The sequence below is a fragment of the Akebia trifoliata genome, chromosome 11, assembly GCF_017979445.1.
Source record: "Akebia trifoliata isolate Shusen 1 chromosome 11, ASM1797944v1, whole genome shotgun sequence".
Classification (NCBI taxonomy): Eukaryota; Viridiplantae; Streptophyta; class Magnoliopsida; order Ranunculales; family Lardizabalaceae; genus Akebia; species Akebia trifoliata.
This window is the reverse complement of record NC_141385.1, coordinates 16,281,128-16,293,988: the sequence shown is the minus strand read 5'-3', so window position 1 is coordinate 16,293,988 and position 12,861 is coordinate 16,281,128. Positions and strand designations below refer to the sequence as shown.

At 31.7% G+C, this 12,861-nt stretch overlaps 1 long non-coding RNA gene across 3 annotated transcripts; it reads right to left on the bottom strand.

Annotated features, from left to right (window-relative positions):
• Positions 1-219: 219 nt before the first annotated feature.
• On the bottom strand, positions 220-6,897 carry LOC147391050 (uncharacterized). Of its 3 annotated transcripts, XR_015182828.1 has the most exons (5): positions 6,408-6,897; positions 5,452-5,626; positions 2,431-2,547; positions 734-904; positions 220-575 (listed from the first exon to the last, which is right to left on the bottom strand). It is a non-coding gene; the product is annotated as an uncharacterized LOC147391050 (long non-coding RNA). The 3 variants fall into 3 exon arrangements; XR_015182829.1 differs by having other exon boundaries at positions 220-481; positions 5,452-6,897; XR_015182827.1 differs by having other exon boundaries at positions 5,452-6,896.
• Between the last annotated feature and the right edge of the window lie 5,964 nt (positions 6,898-12,861).

The following is a 12,861-nucleotide window of genomic DNA, read 5'->3' as shown; positions in this document are numbered from 1 at the left end:
ATATGCCCGTCAAATATTCTCTTGTAGAATTTTTTTTTTGACGGCCCTGGACTATCAAATTATTAGAGAATGAACTTCAAAAAAAGCAAAAAAAAAATCCATAGAGTATGACCGTCAAATTTGGAGGTTTAACAAATAATAGCACGGTCCTCTAATTCACCAATCACAATGAATGAAATAATAAAAAAAAAATCAGAAAAAGATAAAACAAAAGAAAAATTATAAAACAAGGTCCAAATTGAATTAAATAACCCAAAATTAATATACATGAAAATCTCTTTGTTAAGATCGCAAATTTTGTCGAAGCTACAAATAACTGACAATAATTAAACTAAATAAGACCAAATGATATTGAAAGTACTGGATCGGCAACATCTTTGGTGGAGGTCGGTGTTGTTATCGTTGTAGATTGGGGAATAAACCCTTGTGCTTCACGTGCCGCTTTTTCCTTGGCCTTTTTCGCCCTTTCCAGCACATCCTCCTGCATGCAGTATTTCATTGCAAGAAACAATAAATCAATCTCTTTGGCAACCAAACCAGGCAGAAGTGACATGGCCAAATCCAATAGCTGGGCCCTGCATTAAGAGGTATAATGCTTAAAAATGTTTTTACACCTAGTTTAGGATGGACACATGTCATCTCACAAGAATGTGTTTGAACTTAGTGTGAAGCAACTATACTAACGTTCAAAAATATGCCCTAAATACAGTCAAATAGAGAAGCTTGATCTTACCGCATAAATAGGAGTATCTCTATTTTTGTCTTCTGCAACTGTTTTGAGTGTTTGCTTTGGTCCTTAACTCATAATCTCTTTATACCTCAACAACAACTACTGCAACAAAGACTGTTGTCTGCACCGTCGGTCCTGTTTTCAACAACAATGGCTGTAGCTCCTCATAAACAACTGCAAACAATTTATACAAGCAATTATTAATATCAATTGAATTTGTTTTCTTTTGGGAATTTCTACTCCAGCTTCTTTTGTAGATTTAAGGATTTAATCGTAAAAGAAGAAGATTTCTTCTCTAGCTTTCTTGTAGATTTAAGGATTTACTCCCGAGTCAAATATGCTGTGTCATTTAACAGAAATTGTCGAAACCCAACAATTTCTTGGAAATTGTCTTCTAATGGGGCTACTACCAAATCAATACTTCCCTAAACATTCATGAGATTGATAAAAACATGTTTTATTTTATTTTTTAACTTAAAATACGTGAATTATTCCAGAGAATAATACTTTCGTTAAAGAAAAAAAAAATTTGTGAATTTTTTACTAATAAAACGGCAGATTGCTAACAAGGGGCCCAACTAATTGTGTTTGAATTCAACTCCCCCAAGGGTCTGCTCTCCATTCTTGGTCAAGTCAATTATTATTTTCCCCAATGGTGGCTCTACTGGCTCTTTAGTCCTCCCAACTACTCAACTAGTAGTCAGACTTAATGTAGACTTAGATTTCTCTTCTAATTCCAGCATTTTACCTATATTTCCAAATAAATAACATTTCATGAAAAAAAAATGCTGCAACACTTGTACATTCCACCAAACATTTGCATACCAAGTATCATTGGGAAAACAACATCTGCAGTGCTAGAGAGCATCATAATTGTTGTACTGGACTGGGGTTGTTCAAGCTAAAGAGATATATTGCATTTAAGATTTAAGCAATAAAAGAAAACAATAGTGTAAAACCGAATACTACAAATTTTGCAATCTAATTGCTATAAGAAACAAGATTCAACCAGCATGGGAATTCAAGAACAGCAATGTCTACAATACAAACCAAAAATAAATAAATAAATAAACCCCTTCGAATTCGCTGAGCTTTTAAGATTGCATTATTGTTTGGCATACCTTCATGGATTTGCATCGATTGCGACTACATGAAGATATTATAAAGAGTTCCTGAAGTCCATGTCTCCAGCAATACGCTGCATCATGTACTTTGGCTGTGGGTATAAGATAATCCTTCATAGATCTTTTTTTATTTGGGATACACAAGAAAAAAGATATACTGTTCTATGACATTGCTATATCAGTCACGTGTGATTTATCACGTGCATTCATCATTATTCATAAAAATTAGGTGAGCATCGCTAGCTACAGCCACTAGTTGCCTAATAGAAATTGGGTGAGCATATGTAGCTGCAACCACCAGTGGCCTCTGAACATGATCTCTAATAATTAATGGCACCATACCGCCAATGCAACTACGCATTGTGATCAAGGCATGGGACTCAATGAATAAAATCAACGATCCAATATGATCCACACTTTATAAAATGGGTCAATCCGTAATTAGGAATATTTAAACCTACTAAAATGTGGTGGACTAAGAATCAACATAGCTTAGCCATCTCCTCCACAAAAAATGAAGGTGACACCAAAAATCACTAAAACTAATAAAAAAAATGAAACATGACATACTCTCACCTTTCCTCTCATCTCCTTTAGAAAGCTATGATAGATTCTAAGAAGCATCTTTATGACCTCATTATCACTCACTACTTTGCTTTGCAAACCTTTTCTAGTGCATCTTCTTTTCTTTACCTGAAATTGCAAATATTCATAAATAAATTAAAGCAGAGAAGTTAATATTACATAGGACTAATGCAAAATATACACATGAAAACAGACCTAATCGGCCCCAAACACCCACACATTATATCATGAATCGGTCCCAAATAATAGCCTTTGAGGCTATTGTACCCCAAACAGTTTCCAAGGTTCAATTTTGTAATACAAACAACCACCCCAAACAAGTACATCTAGAACTGGAATCATCATATTTTACCAGTTTTGATTCTTGTCGATTCTATTTTTCTAAACCTGATGCTTTAGAAAAAGAATCAGGATCATGTAAGATGTCCAATCCCTATAGAATAGGAATGGTGTGTCTATGTGTCATGTTTTTATTGGAGTTTAAAACACGATCCCTGAACAAGCCGTTTTCTACATGGCACACAACTGAATGTGTTTAGTCTCCAATTGAAACAGGTGCCACGTAGACACTGTATGTTGCTGTAAGAACAGAACACAATTCTGGATCGCGACTCTCAGAAAAAAACTAAAGTGAACCAAACTACTACAACTGCCTTTGAATGAGGCATAATTGTACCTTTTGAATGAATCATTAGCGCTTGGAACCCATTGGGTTGGGTGCAATTGACAAATTACAATAACATTTTTTTTCATTGAGTTTTATAAAAATTTATTATTTTAAATTTAAAATATGTGAATTATTCAGAATAGTTTAATAATCTAAAAAATAATACTTTCATTGAAAAAAAAATAAAATGAAACAACGTGAATTTTTCAAGAATTAAAGGGGAGATGTCTAACAAGAGTCTCCTATTAGCCATTAAAAAAACTTGCTTCAATCCAATCCACATTAGAAATTCTAGTCCTTGGTGAGCTGCGGATATTGGTAGAGATCCACCAATATAGGTTGGGCGAAAATCCATTGGGTCTATGGGTCAAAGTGTGCCACGTGACATAAGTAGGTAATGACTTTAGTCCAGACGTGTCGTAGAGAATCTATGATCTAATATTTCATGGCCAGGAGTCTCTCACCCACCAAGACAAATCATATCCATCCATATATTGTACACAAAGAAATGTTTTTGTTTTTTTGCTAGGCAAGCAAGGGTTAGGATGGGTTAGGTGCCTTGGTAAAGAGTTCTAGAGAATCTGAAATGGCTGTATAGTATTATTCAAGACCAAGAGGGAGAAAGATATTTAACGGCTTTTTTTTTTTTTTTTCCATAAATGAAGGTTTCATATATATATATATATATATTTTAGTGATTACAAGCATCTAAGAGCTATCTTTATTAGTTTCTAATTTTTATTGAAGTTATTAAGATTTTGTTTTTATTTATCCAAGACAGTGTAGTGTTGTTCTGGTGCAGTTTGTAGCGGCTAAGAGGTTAGAATCGAAAAGTTACAATATTTAAAGAATAAGCATTTCCTACAGTTGCATCCAATTTTTAAATGACATAAGAAACACTTTTAAATTTGTGTGAATCTATCTTTTATGATTTAAGAATGCTATTCTAATGATCCTCAAGTGTAGTAGACAAGATATTTTCTTGCTGGATCGCACTTGGAGCAAAGCAACACTATTTTTTGGGTTTGGCTATTTTTCCCCCCTTAATTTAGGTGTCTTCAATGGTTGATGTTTGCAGGAATAAATTTCTCGTAGAGTTTTCTTTTGGCTTTCATTTTTGTAGCTACTAGCGAGGAGGGCAGGGCATTTTCTTTTGCTCAGTATTGCTGCAATAATTATATAGAGTTTTCATGTGATTGTACTTAATGTTTCTATTCAAAATTTGGTTGTGAAAAATTAATCGGTTGCAAATGTGGGTGAACATTGCGCACGATATGCTAAATTGGTGTCTATAAATAATTTGAATGGTGACATTTTGAAAGGGGGCTTTCCTTGGATAAGGAGTAGAAAATCAAGCTGGCAAAACCTACCAAACAAAAAAGAAATGTTCTATGCTCAGCTGTGGTGAATTTATGGAATTGCTTCCAACTCACTCCACTTTTTCCCCATTTTTTGCTTCAACATATTTGTGAAGAAAAGAGTAAAAGAATAATAATGTCCACAACATGTCTGATTCATTTAGAACTCATGTCAATCAGCCTTGTTTGGCCGTGCTCTAGCCTCTAAGTACTAGTTTTATTAAAAATATCTTGACTAGGAATGATGCCAGGGTAAACGAATTCCCACGTAGAAAAATTGACTGATTTTGAATCAAAGCTAGAAAAATATTTAGAAAGACTGAAAATAGTCTTCTAAGGTGGTTGAATCAAGAGATTACCTACCAAATTCTTTCTAGACTCTAATGAACATCAAAACTGAATAATGTAGCAAAGCTTCAAAAGCTATCAAAGGTTATTAATCAATAAATTTATCCAAACTAGGTTGTGTTACCCTCTCATAAGGTGTTAGCTATTCTTGTGAATGAAGAGAGTTAATTGGATGTATGGAGCACTCAATTGGGCATGTGCCAACAAGGGTTGTCTCATCTATTCACAATTCAGTGAGAAATATGCAGTTCAGTGGAGAAAGGAAGGACTCAAACAATGGCAAGGCAATTTCTTTTGCTAAAGAATTGCATGACTGCTTCAAAGTGAAAGAGGAAGAAGAACTTATTTTGAACATTGGCAAGAATCTGGCTGAATTCCGGCAAGCAGGGAAAATGAATCTAACTGCATCCTTATAGTAGACTAAGCAGAAAAAATGAATGTTAACTGAAGTTATAAATGAAGAAATAGCATAGTGTCACCAAAACACAAGTCGAAGTTCAAAATACAACCTAGTCTCATCAATAATCAATTGACTAAAGGATATAAATATATGATTGGAAGATAGCAAGCATGTTAACTGTAGTGATTCAGAGGTCAAATGGGAAAAATAATGGAAAAGAAGTGAACCAAAAATTGTACCCTTATGAGGAGAATAGCAACATCTGCTTGAGAATATCAATGGACTGGCTCCCGCACTCAGTGCAATGCACATTGTGACTAATGTTTCTAGTCAGAGCTTCCACAACTTGTACCCCTTCTTCACTGAGTGGTTGCCATTCTCCATTGTGAAATATTTACACAAGTCCACAAAAGACTACAAACAAAATATAAGAAAAATAGAAAATAGACTAATTTTTTCTTCTATTATGTTGGCAGAATATCAGAACCTTAAACAAAGTTTTCTGAAATACAAATTATTGTGATGTTTCAGAATGCAACTGAAATCAGATATATTGATAATAACATCAGTAGGAAAAAAATCAGAACTCAGGTTTTCTACTGGTTAAAATGTTTAGAAGGTAAGAGACACATTTGCAGAAAAATGTGAAAGGTAAGAGACACATTTGGAGACACCTTTAAAATTAACCGATTCAAACAACCAAACAAGCCATAAATGTGAAAGGTAAGAGACACATTTGCAGAAAAATGAAGTTTTTTTGGGATGATCGCCTTGGTTCCAATTTGATTTGGAGAAAAGACGCCAATTGAAAACAAGTGAAGCCAGACAACATGAGATAACAAGGAAAAATCACTCTCTCTCCACTTGATTTACTGGAAATTGAGATAAAAAAGAACAAAATGAGCACACAAAAAAACAAATAAGAAGCGAGGAAATGTCGTCTTCAGGAGTTCAGATCCTTTCAAAAAGAGACAAAACAGTGAAAAATCACTTATCAAGTAACAGATCGTCAAAAATATCACTAAGAACAGCAAGAACAACTCAATCCACAAACAAATCGCAGAAAAAACCAACTAAAACAAAGCAAATTAACAAAATTTCCCTTTTTTCCAACTCGATTCACATAAAAACCAAATAAAAACATCAAATGCAACCAAATCACCAACTTATCTACAGATCGATCAACAAAACTCACCAAACCAAAAGAAAATCAAACGACCTAACGCCTGGTACACGGTCGATTCACACTAGACGCATTAACAGAAACAACCAGATCAAAATAGGCAAATAGAACACAAATGGAGAAATCGAGCGATTGAGCGATGACATCGATCCATACTCCAGAGATGAGATCGAGGGAGACAGGGAGAGAAATCGATCGACTGTGAGAAAGTAATGGAGAGGTCGATCGATTGAGTGTGTGAGAGAGAGAGAAACAGTTAGAGAGAGGCAGAGAGTGAGAAGTCGATCGATCGACTGTGAGAGAGACGGAGAGAAACGGTAAGAGAGGCAGAGAGAAAGAGAAATAGTGAGAGAGAGAGAGAGAGAGAGAGGTAGAGAGTGAGTGTAATGGACCGAAAACGTGGTCCACAGGCCGCGGAATTTCGGGTTTAAAATTCGACGGGCCAGGCCCAACAAATTTTTTTAGAAAAAGTTGGGATTTTCACGTAGTGGGGTATGGGATTGGGATCCAACGACATTGAAAAGGGAATTAAATGTCATAACTACATGTGAAAGATGGTGAGATTCGCAAAAACAATAATCAGAATCACCATAAATCAAAGAGAGAGATAAATAATTATAATAATAAGGTGGAGAGTCTTGGATAAAGGAGGGATGTGAAGTCTACACAAACAAGAGCTTTTCTTTACTTTGATTTTTTATATGACACCAAAAAGATTAATGTGAATATAACTTAACCATTGGAATCTCTTTTGACAAGGATAACACTGGTGCCATTAGCGCAAGAAAATTAAAGGAGTTGATGTTACTGGACATCTTAAAATGTAGGGACAAAAGAAAAAAAATCCTTCCTAGCTATGACAAATATTACATTTATTAAATATTTAAAATAATTGAAAATTAAGAGTTACACTTATTTTGTATTTTCCAAATAAGATATTGAATAAAGTTGCAGATATCAGCCGACTTTTTATACAACTCAAATGTATTTCCCAATTGACAAGATCAACTTTTTAAGTCGGTTCAACAAGTGTCATTCAACTAGTTGATTAAAACAAGTTTCATGACCTAATCAACTCAAAATTAAATTACCAATGTTTTAAAATTTGTTTGGTATACTGCCATAGGGAATCAACTTGATTTAACTTTTAGTTGATGTGTAAAAAGATGTCACGTGTTCACTAAAAAATAAAATCAAACTCATCAACATATTATCTTATTTTTCTTTTAGGTTTTGTTGACATGTGCCCTAAGGGCATAAGTTAAGTTGTATTAAATACACTTTGGAAAATGAATTTCCTACAAAAAAATGCTCTCAAATGAATTTTTTTTAGGGTCGTGGTAATCTGACTCCCCCACGTGGCATACTCAAAATACTCTCCTGACGTTGAGAATACATCCAACGCAAATGAGTGAAAGTACATGGCTCTTAATACACATCATATTAGAATATTAAGTAAAAATAAAAAATAGAAATGCAAAACAGAAGAAAAAACAAAAACACAAAATAGACTTTGTTTCTTTTCTTTGATTTCTGATCTTTCTCTCAACTCAGTCAAGACCCACTCATCTTCTTCTCGAAATCCTACCAAAAAAATGCCTTACATTATAGGACATGTGTGTTTGTGAGTTTGATGATTATGAGATGGAAAAAAAAAACTGATGAATATGTGGAGCAAATAAGGAATATGCCCTTAGGTAAAAAAACCCGAAGGTCCTCAAGGAAGATACCAAAATGGGATAGTGCGATTTAGACACACTGGTGATATAATGATTAAATAATTGTGATTAAAAGGAAAAAAAAAAAAAAAGGAATATAATATGTAGAATGATGATCTCAGGATTGGTGCTGAAATGATAATGTCATATGTTATGTGTGCCAAAGCATGTTTTACTTTTTATTTGATTTGATTTTGTTTAGTTTGATTAGTGGATTATGATATTTGGGTAACTACCTTATCTATAGAATTTGAACGACATAATTATTTGATTTTGTCCGAACTATTGAATAGGATTGTAAAAATATTTTAAATACTAAATAGTAGTTTTAAGATCTTCTTCTAAATTTTTTAAATTCTAAATTTTTGTAAATTTGTATCCAGTCTAAGATCTTTACATTTTGGTAAGAATTGGATCGGGTGAAAATTTTAGAAGTTAATAGGTTAATGAATCCCAACTTATGCAGCGGTACAACAACTTTGTTATATATTTTTGAACTAAAAAACACATATTTTACTTAGTCCAATATTTTTAGGTTGTGAAGATTCAATTCTCTTTTTGAATTGGGGTATTATATCAAGTTTTGATTTTTTTTTTTTTTTTTACTGAAGATGTGTTGATTTGTCTCATGCAAACATTTTCAAGAAAAAGATTAAGTTAACTATTTTACTTAGGCTCAAAACATTTTTTAATGGCCTATGAGAAATTTATTTAATGAATTGTTATCGATATTGTTGAATTTCGTTTTTGAAGCTTTTTATCTGCATATTTTCATCATAACAATTTAGAAATTTTTTAAAATACTACAAAATAACTTTCTAATCTATTTGTAATATAATATAAACTTTTTGATGCTATTATAATTTTAATTTGGACACTTCTAAATAGTTTTAATTATAGCTGAAAAAATAAAAATAAATTTAAACAAAAATAAAAATTAAATAAGGAATAGTTTTTTTAAAGTAACAATAAACTAGAAATCCTATTAGAATTAGAAAATATAATTCTACTAGAACTAGAAAATAAAAACAAGTCCTACTAGAATTAGAAACTAGAAATAAAACCTATTAAAATTAGGAAGTTACTTAAGACTCTAATTAGAATTACAGATGTCCTATCTCAATTGTGCTAATATTACCACACTATTATAACATAAATAAACCCCATAAAATCACACTATATAAAGTGAGATTATAAAATCACTTGTAATAGTTATTCACTTTTGGTGTGATTTTATAACAAAACCACTTATAAAATAATATGTAACACCATATCTTCTTTTACATGTATGATTTTTCTAACCTCAAACGACGATATAGGCAAACATGGGAGGAGAATCATATGTTACCTAGGGATTAATATATGTTTCATAAGAGTAACTCTCTCTCTCACACACACACAAATCATCTTTAATCACTTATAGTATTTATTCACTTATTGTATGATTTTATAACCAAATCACTTATGAAATAATTATACCCTTTCTTTGTTTAAACCCTTAATACCATATCTTATTTCAAATGTATGATTTTGTTTAAAATCATTACATTACGTCAAATAGGTCATCGGATAAGAGGAGTATTTTATTATGTATTGTGCTGATAAAATAGAATTTTGGGGCATAAAAGATAGTTCACCTCCCTTATATGGTCCTTTTTCTTTCCCTCTCCCATGAGTGAGAGTGGAAGATTGTATGTGGGAGAAACTTCTACCGAATTAATAGTAAATATTATCTAAAACTATTGAACAACTAATTACTACTTTTAATGGATAAAATCAATTTCGAAGAAATAAGCTAATAATGACGTTAATGATTTGACAGACTCTCAGGTCCAATATAATAATTGATGCATTTCCAATCAAATTTCTCCTAATCCTAGTAAAATTGTATCTCTACAAAGTAGTCATAGAGAAATTACCTTACGGATATAATGAAATCCCTCGATCGTTTTTTATGCACTCTCTGTGTAAATGATTATGGCAATGGACAATTTTAAGATAATATACTTTTGATTTCTTATAAGCACATATTAGTTTCTATATATATATATATATATATATATATATATATATATATATATATATATATATTATATATATATATTTTTTTTTTTTTTTTTTTTTTTTTTTTGTATCTTGATTTAGATGTTGCTTTCAAGTACATCTCCTTTGTATGTTGTCCCCATCTTATTAATGTTTCTTTTCAAAATCATATTACTAACTATTTCCAAATATCATGTCAAATCTCTTTACACCTCATACTTACTAATCTTTATTTTCAAACACTGGAAAGTCCCCATTCCTCCATATTAAATTCAACATCAAGGCTCCACTTAGTATACTACAAATGATTTGCAATGCAAATATTTTACCAAAAGAAATTTACCAATGCTGGTAGCCCCAAGGAAATCTCTTGCAAAGTCATTTCTTTTGTTTCATTGACTTTTGTAATGCAAAATTTTTGTGGAGATTATATATTAAAATAAATTTTAACTTATACCCATTAAATAAACTATTCAAATGGTAAATTTATTTGATTTATGAATTTTGACATATACCTATTAAATAAATTATTCAAAGGTATCGAATTAAGGGTATTTTAGTTATTTTCCAAAAATGTGAGATTTTTTTGAAAAATATCTACTTTGAGCTTCAATTTTTTTCTATTATAGGAAAAGTGTTTTCAATTATTTAGAGAGAAAAGTGGGCAAAAAGATACCAAAGGTAATTTGATCATTTCAAGGAAAATATGATATGTTTAAAAATAAAAATAAAAATCTAATTTGATCCTAAATTGATTATTTCTATGGTTGGAGATGTTTTGGATTGTTTTAAAGTGAAAAGGTACCAGGAGTATTTTTTAAATTTCAATGAGAGGTATTTTTGTAATTTTTATGAAATTTTGATTAAATATTTTTTAACAATTTTAATTGCAAGTTAAAGTTTCTTTGAAGTGGGGGTATTTTTATAAATTCATATGAATACTAGTGTAGCATGGGGTCAAATAGTTTTTACAAATGATTTGTAACACTTTTTTTTGCTGATAAATCATTTGCTTTGTGCCACCAACCATCCATAAAAGAGATTTTAGAAAATATTTTGCATTTGCAAATGAAAAGTGCAAAACCATACTGGATCAAAAGCAATACGTTAAGTGTGAAGGGAATCGTTGAGATCAATCATTCAAATTATCAAGATCATCAATTCAATTTGTTCATCTTAATGATTTGAGTTCGTCGTTTTATAGGGGCAAAGAGTCATTAAAAAAGAAAGATTTTAACTAACTGGACTATTAAGATATCATCCCAAAACTCAAGGTCCATTTAGAAAGATGTCTCTCTTGGAGGGTCTATTAAGTAATTTTCCCTTATTTCTTTAGCCTGGCTTGACCACTAAAAAAGCGAGGCTTAGACATGATTCTTCAAACCTGGTTGATACCAACTTATTTATAGCCTAGCCCAAACTCACTATTTTCAAAAATCAAATTACTTCTTATTTTCAAATTTAGTGTTAGTCACTTCAACACCCCTCTCACATTCTCTCTCTTCTATAGTTTTAGGAAAATTTTATTAACACACCACAATATCTAAAGGCGGATTAGAGTTCAAAAAATAAAATAAAATTGGGTTTAGGCATACAAAACGATTTTAAACCTCCTCGTGTTTTCTAGTGAATCAATACGTCGAAAATCGACTACAATGTGGAATCTTCTTCTTTTCCTCTTCCACGGATTTCTCTATTTATTTTTCTTCTTCTCCTCCCCAATATCTCTCTCTCTCTCCTCTTTTGCTTTTTTTACTTGAGTCATCGCAAATGTTGGAGGATGAGAGGGGTGCCCTTTGATATTGAGTGCCCACAACAATTTATTTTTTAAGAGGTGCCCCTAAAAATCAGAGGGCCCATAGACTTTCTTGACATGTCAATAAAAATTCTCATATATTTTATTATTCTATGTGTTTTTCATTATCAAATTCAACATCAAAGAATAAAATCAATCCGACTCAAAAGTAGGTGGGTTGGGCTTGGATGTATTGCATTAACTCTTTAACCTAACCCGACCACTAAACATGCAAAATGGAATCCGACTTTGAAATGACTTGCCTGCTTCAAACTAATGCACACGATTCTTCATAATGAAATTCTCTCCTCATATCATATGCACAATCCTTTATGTTTTCAAACTAATGACATGCCCCTCCATGCTTACCCCTTACCCTCAATCTTCTTTATGGACTAATGAAAAATGATCTCATTATCATCATCATCATCGTCTTCTCATGTAATATCCTGAGTTTTTAACTTTTATCTCGAGGAAATAAAATAATTAAATTTTGAGAAAATTCTGAAAGAGAGAGTTAGGATAAAATACTTGGATTTGATTCTACTCATTTTTAACAAAAACCGACTCTACCATTGGATTAAAAATGGTCGAAAAACATACTTTAGCCTATAAGTAAGCTCGAATTCAAGTTTGGATGAAAATTATAAAATCCTTGAATTTTCGTATCAAATGAGATCTAAAATGATAAATTTTTGTTAAAACAAGAATTAATAAAATTCGATTGCACCATTAGGTTCACGATAAAAAATTATTAAAAATAGAGTATTCATTCGTCAAGTTTCAAGTCTAAGAAGTCGAAAAATCGTCAATTATCAAAATAAATTAAAAATATCAAAATACCCTCCAACCCTTTTTATAAATAGAATAAACTTATTATTTTATTTCATATTTTTTTCTCTAATGACTC